This window comes from Chionomys nivalis, chromosome 2 (assembly GCF_950005125.1).
Source record: "Chionomys nivalis chromosome 2, mChiNiv1.1, whole genome shotgun sequence".
Classification (NCBI taxonomy): Eukaryota; Metazoa; Chordata; class Mammalia; order Rodentia; family Cricetidae; genus Chionomys; species Chionomys nivalis.
In genome coordinates this window covers 60,298,408-60,314,590 of record NC_080087.1, presented here as the reverse complement: position 1 = coordinate 60,314,590, position 16,183 = coordinate 60,298,408, and the positions used below count along the sequence as shown (strand labels likewise).

Sequence of the window (16,183 nt, the reverse complement as noted above, 5' to 3'; positions counted from 1 at the left end):
CAGGGTAGGTGGTTCACATGTGAGACGTGTGTGTCGGTGTTTTGTGTATGCCTCCATAGCGGAGGTCAGCTGGCCACAGCCTAATGCATTCACCAACACTTTCTTGTGTAATAAATCATCCAGAAGAAAGCAGGAGGGTTGCATATGCTCGAGTTCTTCCTTAATATGTCAGTTGTATTTGAGTGATGCATATGTTCAAAACATGCATCATAGCACTAACTCTCAAACAACCAGCAAATCAATATATGCAATGATTCAAATTCCTTCCCTCACAGAGCTGGCATTTTACTGAAATTCAAATGTTGACACTGTGTAGACCTAGTTTATAAATTACAAGGGTATTTACATAATTAAGAGTTGTGTACAAGTAATACTTATTCTTCTAGAGTCAGTAGTTACATAAGGATTTCTAAGTAGCTGCTGCCTAAGACAGGACGTGCTGTCGGAGGATAGCAATGTGTACACAGCACCAACAGGTAAGCTTTGCAGAGCTAAACTTTGTGTGGCTCTGTCCCCCAGGCCACAGTCACCAGGTGAGCCACGCCTAAGAGAAACACTCAAATTCTTATGCCTATCATAAAGACTCTCCTTTGCTCAGAGACTCGCGTTTAGAGACAAGTTACACAAAACTGAAAAGTTCACTACTACTTTGTAACAGTATTTATTAAACAATAACCAGCACTATTCGGCCTTTTATAAAGCTGGTCTATGAAAGCATGTTAGAGCATGCCCACCTCCCTTGCCATGTTAATAATTACTAAACATCTTAACGATGGATATTAAAGTCTACTCAAAATACTTGCTATGATAAACTGTAGCTTTAACCATGTTTAACTTATGGCCCAGTTCCATGGTGACTTTTTTTTTTAATGTTTAGAAGCAAACCTTTTAGAGCCCGGTGGTGGTGGTGCACGCCTTTAATCCCAGTACTCGGGAGGCAGAGGCAGGCAAAGCTCTGTGAGTTCGAGGCCAGCCTGGTCTACAAAGGGAGTTCCAGGACAGGCTCCAAAGCTACAGAAAAACCCTGTCTCGAAAAACCAAAACAAAAAACAAACAAACAAAAAAAAAAAACAAAGCCAACCAACCAACCAAAAACAAAAAACCCTTTGAATTAATTGTTTCTTCTATGATACCTTCATCCATTTATATATTGTGCATTTTGATTACTCCCCCACATTCTCTTATCCCCCTCCCAAGTCCCTTTCTTCCAACAAAAGGACCTGGGCACCAGTACTCACGTTTGGTTTGGTGTTGTGGTCTCTGGGTCATCTGTTTGGAATGATCATTGGAGCCTGGTAAGTTCCTCACACAAATGAACTCAAAGACTCCCCGCCTCCTCCAGAATTCATCAGTAGCCAACAGTTGAGCAGGGATGCGTAAGGGAAATATGTGAATCTTAATCCTGTAACTTTTCCCCAATTTTCCACAATCACAGTCCTTCTACTATCACATTTTCTGAAATTAACTTTCAAAGTAGAGTTATCAAAGCGAGTTAGACTCTGGGCCAGATAAGTGTGACTGTTACTGAACCTCATCCAACTTGGAAAAGGTAGTTTTCTTAGATAATTAAATATCAGCCATAATAAATAAAATAGAAATCTTCTATTAATTTAAATTTATGTTATTAACTTATAATGGCTCAGCGAATGAATTGTTTTTTCTCTTTCTTTTGGTGTGTGTGTGTGTGTGGTTTGTATGTGAAGAGTGCACATGTGTGTTTGTGTGTGTGTGTGCATGGAGGCCAGAGGCTGACATTAGGAGTCTTCTGCAGTGGCACAACATCCTCTTTTTGTTTATTTTACGTGTATGAGTGTTTTGCTCATGTGTTCCTGGTGCCTAAGGAGTCAAAAAGATGTCAGACCCCATGAATTGAAGTTATGGGTGCTTGTGAGTTAGGAATTCAGTCTGGGGTCTCTGCAAGAACAAGTATTCTTAACCACTAAGCCATCTTCCAGCCCCTTTATTTTGTTTTCTTTTGTTTCTTTGTGATAGAGCCTCACTATGTAGCTCTAGTTGGCCCAGAACTAGAACCAGGCTGGCCTGAAACTCAGAGATCTTCCTGCTTCTTCCTCCAGAGCACTGGAACTAAAGGTATGCACACCCACACTGGCCCACCTTATTTTTTGAGACAGGGTCTCTCACTGACCCTATAGTTCATCTGGACTGGCTGGTCATCAGACTTCAGGGATTCACCCTTCTCCAGATTCTCAGCACCAGGATAACAGAGACACATAATGGTGCCTAGCTTTTTTTTTTTTTTTTTTGGTTTTTTTCGAGACAGGGTTTCTCTGTGGTTTTGGAGCCTGTCCTGGAACTAGCTCTTGTAGACCAGGCTGGTCTCAAACTCACAGAGATCCGCCTGCCTCTGCCTCCCAAGTGCTGGGATTAAAGGCGTGAGCCACCACCGCACGGCGGTGCCTAGCTTTTTATGTGAGTGCTGGGCACCTAAAATTGGTCCTCACATTGCGAGGCTTCTCCCCATTTCCTCCACAAAATTTCAGATGAATATTAGTACTTAATAGTCAACTATTTCATATATTAGACTTTTTTGTTTACACAGAAATCAATGCCTGGTATTGGCTGCCTGCATACATTTATATGAAAATTACATTCTTTTTTTGAGTCTGAGGTTGTAATTAAAGGAGGCAGACACAGGAGGTCTAGATATAAAAGGACAGGAGCACAAAAGAACTGGGCGCTAGTCCTCACTGTCATGCCTTTTCTCTGGGCCTCGGTTGACTCTTGAACTGAGGACTGGTTAGTTGTCTCCATCACAGTCTCACTGGTACACAACCCACACCTAAGGGACCCCATGCCCAGCGGTAGATGGCCAGTACAAACTCAAAGGTATTTTTGGAGTTGTTCTGTTTGTCTCAGGATGCTTTGCTTTGGGCTTTTTGTTGTTTTTGTTTTGACAGATATTTTGCTTATATATTAAGGCTTCTGATTTTATTGCTATGGCTTTTCTGTGTGTGACTGTGTGTGTCTCAGTGTTTTTATGTGGTTTTGGTGCTTTTTCTTTAGCTCTTTTTTCCCCCTGTTTGTTTGTTTTGTCCTATTCTGGTTTGTCTTTGTTTTACTTTATCTTAGTTTCTTCTTATTATTTTAGATGCCTGTTCATATTCTAATGAGAGAGGAAGAAAGGGTGTGGCTTTGGGTGGGTGGGAAATTGGGGAGGAGCTGAGAGGAGCTGGGGTGGGGGAAACCAAGATCAGAATGTATTGTATGAAAAAATTATTTTCAATAAGATTGACTGAAGAAAGAAATGATGATAGATGTATATGCTTATCAGGGGATATACATGGTTCCTTCAGCAACTATGCATCCATTGCATATGAGTGAATCTGGGCATGTAAAGAGAGAGCCCTTGGCCGGCACACACCATATCTGAAAGGGCACCCTTCTTAGCTCCAGCTGACCCCAGTGTAGGAACCTAGGGTTGGCAGATCATCTGGTTTATCCAAAGCAGCCAGAAATCGACATTTTGTGAGACTCCACTGATGCTGAAACGCTAGTTAAGTGATATTTTTACACATCCTGTCCAGAGACAATGCTGAAAAACTGTAATGCCGAAGGCTAGACCCAACCAGTCTACCTCCTCATAGCTCACTGCTGCACGGGGCCCTGTCAGGTCAATAAATCCAGACAAGAATGGCTACATTTACAACCTTTTATGGTTATCTTTCTTATTTCCCAAGAATTCCTTTGGCCAGAATGGCTTTGACAGAGAAATCAGAATTTTTATACTCCTTGCCTATCTGACCAAGAACTGGCCAAAGACAGAGCACTAGTGTATGCTGCCATTAGTTGCTAAGATCGCATTTCAACTTCGAAATGAGCACAAAGGACAGAAAACAAAGCCTAGATTCTATAAGATAAAATCTAAAAAGCTAAAAGTATTTTATTTCTGTAGAAGCCCAGTTCCCTTTTGTAACAGAAGAAAAGCGTTGTCGTTCATGTACTGGGGCTTTCAGGACAATTATAACACAACATAAGAAACATAACAGGTATTAGACCATGAGCTTCAACATCATCCTCTCCTGAGTGGAAGAGACTATAGTACGTAGTGACAACGAACATCTGTCCCAAAGAACTCTATGCCAGAATCTTCACAGTCATAAAAACACCGTGGGAAAGAGGGAGAGGTTAATTGTTTTCCTTAGTTTCAAACAAGGGAATGACTTGGCTGTCAGAGCCCCCAGCAGTGGATCCGTCAACCTTGACTAAAAGTCAGAGCGTGAGAAATAAGCATGAGCAGGTTCAGTATTCACTGGGTTGCCCTCCCGACAGAGACTCTGTGTCTCCGTATATTTATTTTGTATCTCTGTTTTTTTCTACTGATCTAATCCACATGCCCCTACCCTGGAACATATGAACCCATTGAGGATGGGCACCGGCAGATGTTGCCCCAATGTAGGATCCTGGCACTTGGTCATGTCCTCATGACCTAACGTCCTCATTCATGACCTGTTGTTATGTCTTTTATTACACTTTATTTGGGGTTTAATGCATGTGCTACAGTAGGTGTGTGCGGACCAAGAAAAAGTTGAGCAGTCTGTTCTTTCCTTCCAAGCCTCGCCTGATACCTGGGACTGAACTCACTCGGCAATAAGCTTCTTTAACCACGGAGCCATCTCTCCAGAACTACTATTTTTACCATGCTTCATTTTCATTTCTGAATGAGTTACATTTTTTAAATCGAGACAATCATAGTGAAGGTAGAAAAGAACAAGAAAAAAATTAAACAGCATAACTGATATGGAAAGCAAAGTTAAGATAATGTAAGTATTATTAATGTTCAAATTAAAGAATTACAAAATATAGGGATATAGATTAATAATGGAAAGATCACCCCAAGATTAAGAACAATAAATATGCCAATGAAGAGAAGACAACAAGTTCTGTGAGAAATTGATACAGAGATTAGCCATGACATAGGTCAGCTGAATTACTAAACCTAAAGGAAAGGAAACATCAGGACTCTATGCAGAAAAAGCAAATCAATCGCAATGGGGGAATTGTGACATTGACTTCAGACTTCACAACCACATAACAGACAAGATAGCTTGCTTTTTAATAGCAGGGAGCCACAAATACACAATTTGATCTGGAGATGCATTTCTTGTTTAATTGGGAAGGACCTGTTACCACTCAGGACATTGAAATGTTAATCTCTCTTTTCTGCTTCCATCTTCTCTCCCCTTCCTCCCCTCTTCTTTCCTTTCTCTATCCCCTCACCCCCTTTCATTTGCTATATAGTCCAAACTAGCTGGACTATGTGCATGTGCACTGAATAAACCTTGCTTTTGCATTCTGGACTTGACTGGATTCCAGTGGTGGTCTCTCTGGGGGTCTCAATTTGGGCACAACATTATCATGGTGGGAAGCAGGCAAACATGGTGTTGGAGAAGTAGCTGAGAGTTCTACATCTGGATCTGCAGGCAGCAGGAAGAAAGAGTGACACTGGGCCTGGCTTGAGCTTCTGAAACCTCAAAGCTCACCCCCAATGACACACTTCCTCCAACAGTGCCACACCTACTCCAGCAAAACCACACCTCCTAATAGTGCCACTCCCTTTGGGGGCCATTTTCATTTAAACCACCACATTCCACTCCCTGTACTCCATAGGCTTGTAGACATATTATAATGCAAAAAGCGTTCAGTCCAACTTTGAAGGTCCCCATGGTTTATCAAAGTCTCAGCAATGTTTAAAGTCCATAGCTCAAAGTTTCTGAGACTCAAGGAAATCTCTTTACTATTATTCCTATAAAATCAAAATTAAAAAGCAGATCACATACTTCTAACATATAATGGCAAAGGATATACATTATCATTCCAAAAGGGAGGAAAGAGCATAATGAGGAAACACCGGACCAAAGCAAAACCAAAAACCAGATGGGCAAACTCCAAACTCTGCATCTCCATGTCTGATGTCAAAGGACTCTTCAGATCTCCAACTCTTTTCAGCTTTGTCGATTGCAACACACTTCTCTCTCTCAGGTTGGTTCACTTCCTGTTAGCAGCTTTCTTCAGCAGGTATCCCATGACTCTGGCATCTCCATCTCCAACATCTTGGGGTCTCCCAGGTAATCTGGGCTTCATCTTCACAGTTTCACACAGTTTCTCTAGGTCTCCATGCAGGGACATCCTTGACATATGTCTGGCCTCAGAGGCTATCCTCAGTCATGGAGGGAGATTCCATAACCAATTTCTTATATCCTTAACTCCAAAGCCAAAACCATGTGGCTGAAGCTCTGCTGTTTGCTAGGATGTTGGAAGAAGGCTGCTTCTTGTTGGTTCCTGGCCGTCAGCCTAGCTTAGACCCCAAATAATCACACAGAAAATGTATTAATTAAATCAAAGTTTGGCCCATTAGCTCTAGCTTCTTATTTGCTAACTCCTACATATTAATTTAGCCCATTTCTATTAATCTGTGTATTGCCACATGGCAGTGGCTTACCAGCAACGTTTCACCATGTCTGACTCTGGCAGGGGCTCCATCGTTTCTCTTGACTCCCCCTTCCTTCTTTCATGCTATTGACCAACCCAGTTTTTTATTCATTAACCAACAAAAGCAACACATAGACAAAAGGACCTCCCACACCACTAGGGATAGAACATGGCCCTTCATTCAAATACATTTTCACCAACTTTCTGTTTTTGATGGTTTCCTTCACTGCCAAAGCTTGGCTATCCTGGAACTTGCTCTTCAGACCAGGCTGACCTGGAACTCAGAGGTCTGCCAGACTCTGCCTTCCTGAGTTCTGGGATTAAAGGTGTGCCCCATCATACTTGGCTCTAAGCTTCTCTTTAATTCTTTTTTACAAGTTGTAAATTTAGCTGGGTGGGATCTTGCTCTGAGGTCACCACTTCCTTTATTCCACTTAGCATCAGGCTTTTCTACAATCTGCTTATATTCCCTTGTGTTTCTATTCTCTTCCAAGTGTACATTTTGTATTTTTACTTGCTCATCTTGCTCCTTTTCATTATAGATTTCTCTATATAAGACCGGCCACTAACAACCACACAATACAGTCAACAATAGACTGTTTTGAAATTTCCTCTGCAAACGCAATTAATCCAAAACGCTTTTAATTTAGCCTCAGACAGACTTTTCAGACAAGGGCAAAAAGCAGCCATGTTCTTCACCAAAATATCACAAGAATGGTCTTACTTATATTCTTCTCTGAAACCTCTTGATCCAAGCCTTCACAGTTAAAATATCCTTAGCACCATTGTCTTCTATGTTCCTACTAGAATGACCCATTAATTTCCATCTAAAAATGTCCAATTACTTTTCTAGTTGAAATTCTTTCAAAATATCCCATATTCCTTCAAACCAAAAGCACGGTCTGACTTATCAACCCCACTCCCTGGTACCAACTTCTGTCTTAGTTAGTGTTCTATTGCTGTGAAGAGACACCATGAACAAGCCATCACTTATAAAGAAAAGCATGTAATTGGGGCTGGCTTACAAGTTCAAAGGTTTAGTCCATTTTCAGCACAGCAGCATACAGGCAGACATGGTGCTGGAGAGGCAGCTGGGAGTTCTACATCTGGATTGGCAGGCAGCAGAAAGAGAGAGCCACACTGGGCCTGATTTGGGCTTTTGAAATCTCAAAGCCCACCCCCAGTGACACACTTCCTCCAACAAGGCCACACCTCCTAATAATGCCACTCGCTATAGGCATTGGGGGCCATTTTCATTCAAAGCACCACGATGCATCTCTATTATCATCTTACAAGAAGAAAAATTTTAGACAAATTGACAGAGGTGGGGCAGAGAGACTTGGTCAATCAGGCAGCATTGAAAACCGAAGGGACTTGGAGGACTCCACCCCACAGCACCAGCCACAGACCTTTAAAAAGTCAAACAGGAACACAAAGCATAGACACCCCACCCCCATCCTGGCTACAGGGAGGTGTCTGCCATTTGCACAAAGGATTGAGTTGGCTGCCTATGGGTGTTTGAAGCTCAGTTTCTTGTCACTGATTGAAACCTGGTCATTCGTTACAGAAACCGTTCTTGTAAATCGGGTTTCCATTTGACTGAGTATGATGTTAGGCTGAGTTTGTTACAGAACCAACACAGAACAACAGGACTCAGACTAGTGGCCTCATGTTTGTTTAAAAACATTTTTTTTTAATTAAAAGTGTTTCTGTCTTCTGTGAGTGTAATTTGTATGAATGTACTGAAAGACACATAGGATAATTTTCACTCCATAGTAACGATGCAGACTCCTGCATGACAGGACACCTTTCTTTCCCTTTTTATGATACAGTAGCAGAACTTTGCATTCTTTATACAATGTAGAAAATAGAAAGGCGACTTTGCATTAAAAAAAAAAAAAACCTCAGGTTGTGAAGAGATGGCTTAGCAGTTAAGAGCACTTGTTGCTCCTGCAGAGGACCCAAGGTTCAGTTTCCAACACTCACATGGTGGCCACAGCTTCAGTTCCAGAGGATCTGTATCCTTTTCTGACCTCCATGGGCACCAAGCATGCATGTGGTGTTCATACATATATACATGCAGGCAAAATACTCATTAACCATATGAGATATAAAAATAATTTAAAAAAATTTAAAGATAGTAAAAATGCATTAGCACAACAATCAGAACTAAAAAAAAGCCAATGCTATTATATTTTCTTTAGATCTTTTCATCATTAAGTCCACACTTAATGATCACTCAGATGCCTTCCCTGACCTCAGATTCCCTATATATAAGGATAGTTAATCTACACTCAAAAAACTAAAATATATTTTTAAATCCCTATATAATTTGAATTGAAATGCTGAGTTCGTAAATTGATGTGGGATTCCCCTCTGAATGCTATGAGTATGTTTTATTACCATTGGTTAATAAAGAAGCTGCTTTGACCTATGGCAGGGCAGAATATAGCTGGGTGGGAAAACTAAACTGAATGCAGGGAGAAAGAAGATAGAGTCACACAGATGCCATGTAGCTGCCCAAGAAAACAAGATGTGAGGTAACAAACCACGAGCCTTATGGTAAACTATGAAATAATGATATAGGTTAATTTAAGATATAAAAGCTAGCTAGAAATATACCTGAACTGTTGGACAAACAGTATTGTAATTAATATAGTTTTTGTGTGAGTATTTGGGTCTGGGTGGCCAGGAAATGAAAGTGCAGTCTCCTTTTATAGTAAATGTCTCTTTTTTCAAATCCAATTTTTTTGTTAAATAATTTTTAAATTTTGTGCTATGTGTTCAATGTATGTATGCATGTTTGTCCGAGTGTGCATACATATGCATACATAGAGATTAGAGTCCCTCACCAATTGTGTTCCTCCATTATTCTCCATCTCAGTTTTTAAAACATGACCTGACCCTGGGCCTGGAGCTCTAATGGCCAGACTGACTGGTCAGGAAGCTCAGGGACCTGCCAGTCCCCACTAGTGCCCACAGCAGGGCTACAGATGGCCCTTTCATAGGCTGGGGACCTGAACACAAGTCCTCATCCTTACATGGCAGGGACTTCATTAATGGAGCCAGTTAAATCTCCTGCTCCTGGATGAACAATTTATACAGATAAAGTAGGGGTTGACATGATAGAGAGCTTGCCTAGAATGTGAAAGGCCCTGGGTTCAGTTCCCAGCGATGGAGGGAAAGACAGAGAAAACAGGATGTATCAAACCCAGTTCCCCACATAGCCATTACCAAGATTCAACAAATATCAAGATTTCCACAACCAAGTTGTAAAGTTAAAAGCAAAACCGAGCTCATTATTTAGCCTGCATTTTCTTCCATCTGAGACAAGCTCCTTTGGAGAAAGACAAACCGCCAACCACGGGTTGTCTGTCCCGCTCTGTGTGGGCATCAGACCTCACCAACAGCAGCCTCTCGAGGCAGCAGCGGCTCCACCATCTAAGTATTCCTACAGTCCAGGTCCAAGACTACAAGTATCTCAAACTTCAGAATTCTTTGAGTTCCTTCTATGTAGGTGTGGCAATAAGTAAATAAATAACCTAAGAGAACAGCTTGAAAAGAGAAACAGTGTATTTGGGCTCGTGTTTTCAGAAGTGTTAGACATGACAGTGGGCGTGGCATGGCAAAGCAGTCTGTATCCTGGCAACAAGGATGCAAAGAAAGGGGAATAGAGGAAGAGACCAGAACCGAGATGCAGCCACAAAGGTCACACCAGTGACACTTCCTCCCACTGCGCCCATCTCCTACCATTCCCCACCTCCCAATAATGCCAACAGTAACCCCATCTGGCGATGAGCTCATCTATTTGTTAGGTCAGAGTCTCAAGATCTCAGGCAACGCCATCACCAAGCAGCATGCATAGAGGTGAGCCTTTGCCTGCTCTTTCTTACTGCAGTCAAGTTAGAAAAAAATAACTCTTCTGTTTGAATTCAGAGTATCAGTACACAGATCCAGACACTCTTCTATCCGCTCAGAATGTTGCTCATCACACCCCCATTCCTTGGTAGTCCTATCCTGGCCACTTTCAGGGTGGCAGTCCCCAGGGGTTATTTCTGCTAAAGGACAGAAAGTGACAACTCAGCAGTCATTGTGGGTCCATGTGAATTAATCCTGGAATCTCTATGCCGGAGGAGGAGTCTACATACTGCAGGGGATGTGACCCATTAACTTTTGAATATTTATTTTAATTAATATTGATAATAACTTTTACTTTAACATATTTTTATACTTAGTTAAAAGGGGAAAGTCCCGTTCCTTTAAAAATGTAATTAGTGACTCAATATGCTCCCCTATTCCAGAAGTAAATTCAAACTCGATATCACTCATCACCCTACCTGATCAGTCTAGTTACAAAAAGCCAGCTCAACTGCAGTTAGCAGGCTTGCATAGCCACCAAAGACATTTTCCAAAGTAGCTTTGACATTTCCTACTTTGTTGCTTATTTGTTAAGCTCCCTGCCTAATGCTTCCTAATTCTCCTGGTCTGCACTGTCGACTTTCAGAAAGAGCAGGCATGGATGCTGTAGCTGTCTTCCTTGTGAGTCTTGCTGTTTGCACTCTGGGATCTCAGACTCTTAGGTCTTTTTTGTATTTAATAGTACGGACAAACAATTCTCAAACACAGACTACACAATGATTCAGCTATTTTGAGAGACTAACTGGATTAATAAGATTAACTATCAATAGCCTCCCATTTAACTATGAAGTTTTGACAGCAAATCATTCCTTAATGTAGATGTCAATTTGAAGACCAAATGCAGATTTTTTTTTTTTGACAGAAGAATCTCAGATTATTTGGGAACTGGCATCAACTAATCCCTTTATTTTGCAAATGGAGAAACTGAGATTCAATTTCTCTGATTCGTTTATTTTGTTTTGTTTTACTTCTACAAAGGACAATGACAAGTTACTAGATGTGTTACTAGATGGATATTTTCATAGAATAGATTTTAGAATTAAAAACGAGCAAGGAAACAAAATAGCCACTAAACTTAACGGCAATAGGCACCTTTTTTTTTTTCAAGGCGGTCATAAAGTTTAATTGCACTTTGCAGGCACGCAGCTCAAAAGAACTTAGTGCACAGGGAGGTGGGTAGTTTTGTTTTGATTCAGTTTTCCTTCAAACGTGGGATCCTAAATCTCCTGTCAGTAATTTATTAAATTTTATCTTTTCACTACTAACAGATTAAAAAAAAACTTTTCCCAAATATTACCTACTAAAACTTTCCCCCTCAATCTGTGTTCTGCATTTTGATATTGCGCTTTTGATCTTTTCCTAAAATAAAGACTTTCAAAGCTAAACCGCTGTAACTGTCCTTGGCGAGGTCATCTGGGACTTACAGATTTTGTTCTTTCTCTGCCTAGGGGACCCCCAAGTACAGAGAGCTGTCAGAGTCCAGCTGTCCCTGACCCTAACTGCACAGTCAGGCCCTTAGTTCGGGGAAAGTCAAGAGCGGCGGGCCACAATTCGCCCACGATGAAACCGACGCCCGCCAGGACCCCGAGATCGGCTTTTCCCCTCGAAATCATTTCCCTTGGGAGACAGGTGTCAAGGGCCCTCGCGACGGATTTAGAGAGCTGCTGCGCTTGAGGGGCGGACCGCGGACCCCGGCGGGAGCTGCGAGCCGCAGGGCGCGCACCAGGCCCCGGGCGTGCGCAGAGGGGACGCGCACGGGGCGGGGGTTCTCGCTCTCTGCGCGTTCCCGTTCCCCGCAGCCCCGCAAAGTTGCCCGGCGGCCGCTCCTGCACACGCCTCTCGCTCAGCTTACCTTCCCGGGCCTCGCGCCGCTCCCGGTGGCGCCCGCAGAACTTTCCGGCCGAGCGCGCGGGGCTCGGCGGCCCTGAGGTCCCGAAGCCAGAGCCGGGCACGCCTCGCCGCCCGTCCGCTCGCGCCTGGGTCCCGGACGCGTCCTCCCGCGCCTGCCCGCGCCGGGCACAGCCGATCCAAACCGCTCCCTGCGGCGGGGACGGGCTCGGGCGCGCGCTCCGAGGCACGCGGGGAGCCCAGCGGGCGCCACCAGCGTGCAGGACTCGCGAGGCCCTAAGTTGGCAAAGACCCGCTTCGGGTCATCCTAGGTAGAGAGTGACGGAGCTGAGCACCAGCACGAAAAGCCACTGTCTGCCTGCTTACCGCGCTGCACCCCGCCAAAGAGAAGATAAATCACCAGAGGGAAGTGGGTACAGGACAGAGAAAGGACGGTGATTATTCGTGGGTAAATAGGTTTAAAAAAATCAAACAGGGAAAGGACATAGGTCATCATAATACAAAAATAAAACGCAAATGCCACATGAGCTCTAATAATAGGCAAACATGCAATTTAAGGCAATTGTCACATGTATTTTTCCTTCTATGAAGTTTTTATTTTGTTCAGGTGACCAAGCACGTGGTGACTGTAACTAAATAAAGACTTGACCTCTCCAAGATATGGTTAAGGAGGTTTTTACTGTAGATATGAGGGAGAATACAGCCAGAAGCATCTGGAGGAGTCCAGAGCAGGGGGAGAGAGTAGTAGACTGACCATGGCCAACAGACTGAACCCAGCCTCGGGGGGGGGGGGGGGGGGGAGGAAGTTGAGCAGGAGCGGAAGAGAAGAGAGGACCAGGGGAACAAAGATAACCAAGAACCAAATGCTGAGAGCTAAGAACGCATGGCGCATGGCCGAAATGGCAGGGTTCTATAAGAATGAGGAGCTGAGGGAAAGGAAGCCCATGAGCTGGAGGTAAGGAAGTTGAGAGAAGCCAGGATGTCAGCTAGGGACTCTGTAACAGGTCCTTGCTATGCTGACAGAGCCAGCACGTGCTTTGGCATGAGCATAGGCACCACCGTTAGCCATTGGACCTGACAGGATGGTAACCAAACAATGAGAGTCACAATTTACTCAGATTTCAGGGGCGTCCTTTCTGCTACTTTTATTTTATATAACTGTGATGGTATTGATGACTCCAAGAACGACATTTTTCTTGTTTTGTTGTATGTGTGTTTTACTAGTTAATTGGTTTGTTTGACTGATTTTCCTTTTTTATTTATTCTTTTCTCATATATTACATCCCAACCTCAGTTTCCTCTCCCTCCTCTCTTTCCAGTGCCCTCCCACCCCCCTCTCTTTTGTGTTCAGAAAAGGCAGGCCTCCCAGAGCTATCAACCAAACATGGCATATTAAATTATAATAAGACTAGGCACCTGCCCTCATATTAAGGCTGGATGAGGCACCCCAGTAGGAGGAAAAGGATCCCAAAAGCAAGCAAAAGAGCCAGAGACAGCCCCTGCTGCCACTGTTAGAAGCCCCACAAGATCACCAAGCTACACAACTGTATATACATAATATCTACAACAAGATGTGCTAGGGTACAGGAGGCACAGAGCTTGTGGGAGTAGCAAACCAGTGACCGGTTCAGCTTGAGACCCACACCACTAGAGGGAGCCCATAGCTGTTTGTTTGTTTATTTATTTGTTGCTCTGTTCTGAGACAGGGTCTCTCCACATACCCCTGACTGTCCAGGAATTCACCTTATAGACCAGGCTGGCCTCAAACTCAAAGGCATCTGTCTGCCTCTGTTTCCTGAGTGCTGGTATTAAAGGCATGCATCACCACACCCTGCTCATTATTCTGTTTTAAGAATATTTATTATCATGTGTGTGTTTTTTGGGTGTTGGGGTGTGGGGGCTGGAGGACAGCTTTGTGTAACTTTGTGTAAGACATTCTCTTAGTTGATCTTTTGGTGGGTTCTGGGAATCGAACTTGGGTTGTCAAACTTAGTGAGAAGTACTTTTACAGACTGGGCCATCTTCTTGTCCCCCATGACGAACATGTATTTATTGAGTAACCAGTAACTGCTTGAAGCCTCAGAATAACCAGAAAGGCAAGATTAAAGTGACAAATGAACCTTCTCCTCGTGGTAATGAGGATGAAATCTAAGCTTCTCAACGGCATGGATGGCCAGAAACCACTAGATTTTCAAGCCTTTGTTCCCAGTGTTTGAAATCATTTGGAGAAGAGAAAGACGGCTAGAGAATTGTTAAAGCCATAACCGCTTATGTCAGATATGTTCTCGGTGTGTGCTTAACTGAGTAAGTGCCTTGTGTTTTAAACTGCTAAGGATAATATTCATAATTTTAATTTTAAAAATTTAGAATGAAGTTATGCTCTGCCACAGATTTGCGGTGGCCACATCCAGGTGAGAACATTGGCCATGTGATGTTTCAATTGCAACTTTGTAAAACGGAAAGCAGAAGATCTAGGTAGCCCATGACTGGCTCCTGATTCATCCCACTATGGTCGGTGTTGTGGGAAACATTGCTGCTCACTAGCAAGCTCGTTTTCCTCTCTCCTATTCCCTTGTGCACTTCCTTACGTTGACCACAGCACAGTCTCCATGAGATTAAAACATCTGATGGAACGGAGCCCTCCGTTATAGGGCTCCCGGAGAGCAGCAGCCTTCCTCCTGCCCTGGGGGCTTCGCCCAGGTGCTGAGCAGGGAGACAGCTAGATGTGCCGACCACTTGCACTGTGACGTGGGGAATATTTAGTGTAACTAGCGAGTTGCAGGTAATAATCCTATGTCAGGCCTCAGTTCACAAGTCTTGGTGAAGCTTTTTTGTTTTGTTTTGAGACAGGATTTCTTTGTAGTTTTGGGGCCCTGTCCTGGATCTAGCTCTTGTAGACCAAACTACCTCCCGAGTGCTGGGATCAAAACTGTGTGTCACCACCACCCGGCACAAGTCTTGGTGAAGCTTTAATCTGAGGCTTTCAGGTGCTCTTCCTCTCTTTCTTGTTCCTTCCCTCATTACCTTGTTCCCTCTCCAGCCCCAACCCTGAGGCTTATGTATTTGCTCGCTCAAAGCCCTGGCTTCCTGATGAGATCAAGCCTTACTTGTTCTCTCTCCCCCTGTGCTGGCTGGACTTGTACCAACTTGATACAAGCTAGAGTCATCTGAAAAGAGGGAGCCTCAATTGAGAAAAAATGCCTCCATAAGATTAGCTGTAAGGTATTTTCTTAATTAGTGGTGGTACTGGGTTTTATAAGAAAGCAGGCTGAAAAGAAAACCAGCCTACAAATCACAATCCCTGAGAACCTAGACAACAGTGAGGACCCTCAGAAAGACATTCATGGATCTAATCTACATGGGAAGTAGACAAAGACAAGATCTCCTAAATAAATTGGGAGCATGAGGACCATGGGAGATGGTTGAAGGGGAGGGAAGAGTCAGGGAGGAGAGCAGAGAAAAATGTAGAGCTCAATAAAATCAATAAAAAAGAAATAAATTATAAAGACTAGCTGGGGGGGGGGGCGAGGAAGAAAGCAGGGTGAGCAAGCCATGGGAATCAAGCCAGGAAGCAGCACCCTCCATAGCCTCTGCATCAGTGCTTTGGGGTGGATACTTAGGAAAGGAACTCCCGTGCAAGTAGAGATCTATTTGGCTGTTCTGGACCCACAGCCTCGTTTCCATAGCAGCTTACATTCCACACTCCACCCGCAGATCCCCAGGCTCCTAACGTGTCCAAGTCTAATACAGTCCTCACCTATTAAAGTCTGTTTTAAAAGCATGAAAGCTGTTTAGGGGATATGAATGGGTGATATTAAGATCTGCATCTCTAATTAATCATTATACTATATCTTTTCACATGCTAATTGGGATTTTGTACATATCTTCTGCAGAAACATCTATTCAAGTCCTTTGCTGGATTTTCAGTTGGTTGCTTGTTATTGTTGGTTTGCAAGATATCTTTTCA

At 43.3% G+C, this 16,183-nt stretch overlaps 1 protein-coding gene across 1 annotated transcript in view; it reads right to left on the bottom strand.

The window, feature by feature from the left end:
* Positions 1 to 12,457, bottom strand: part of Popdc3 (popeye domain containing 3) — a 28,640-nt gene extending 16,183 nt beyond the window's left edge. Inside the window, exon 1 of the mRNA XM_057762502.1 lies at positions 12,221 to 12,457. The gene's annotated coding sequence lies outside the window, so the exon portion shown is untranslated. The remainder of the gene's footprint in view (positions 1 to 12,220) is intronic.
* Between the last annotated feature and the right edge of the window lie 3,726 nt (positions 12,458 to 16,183).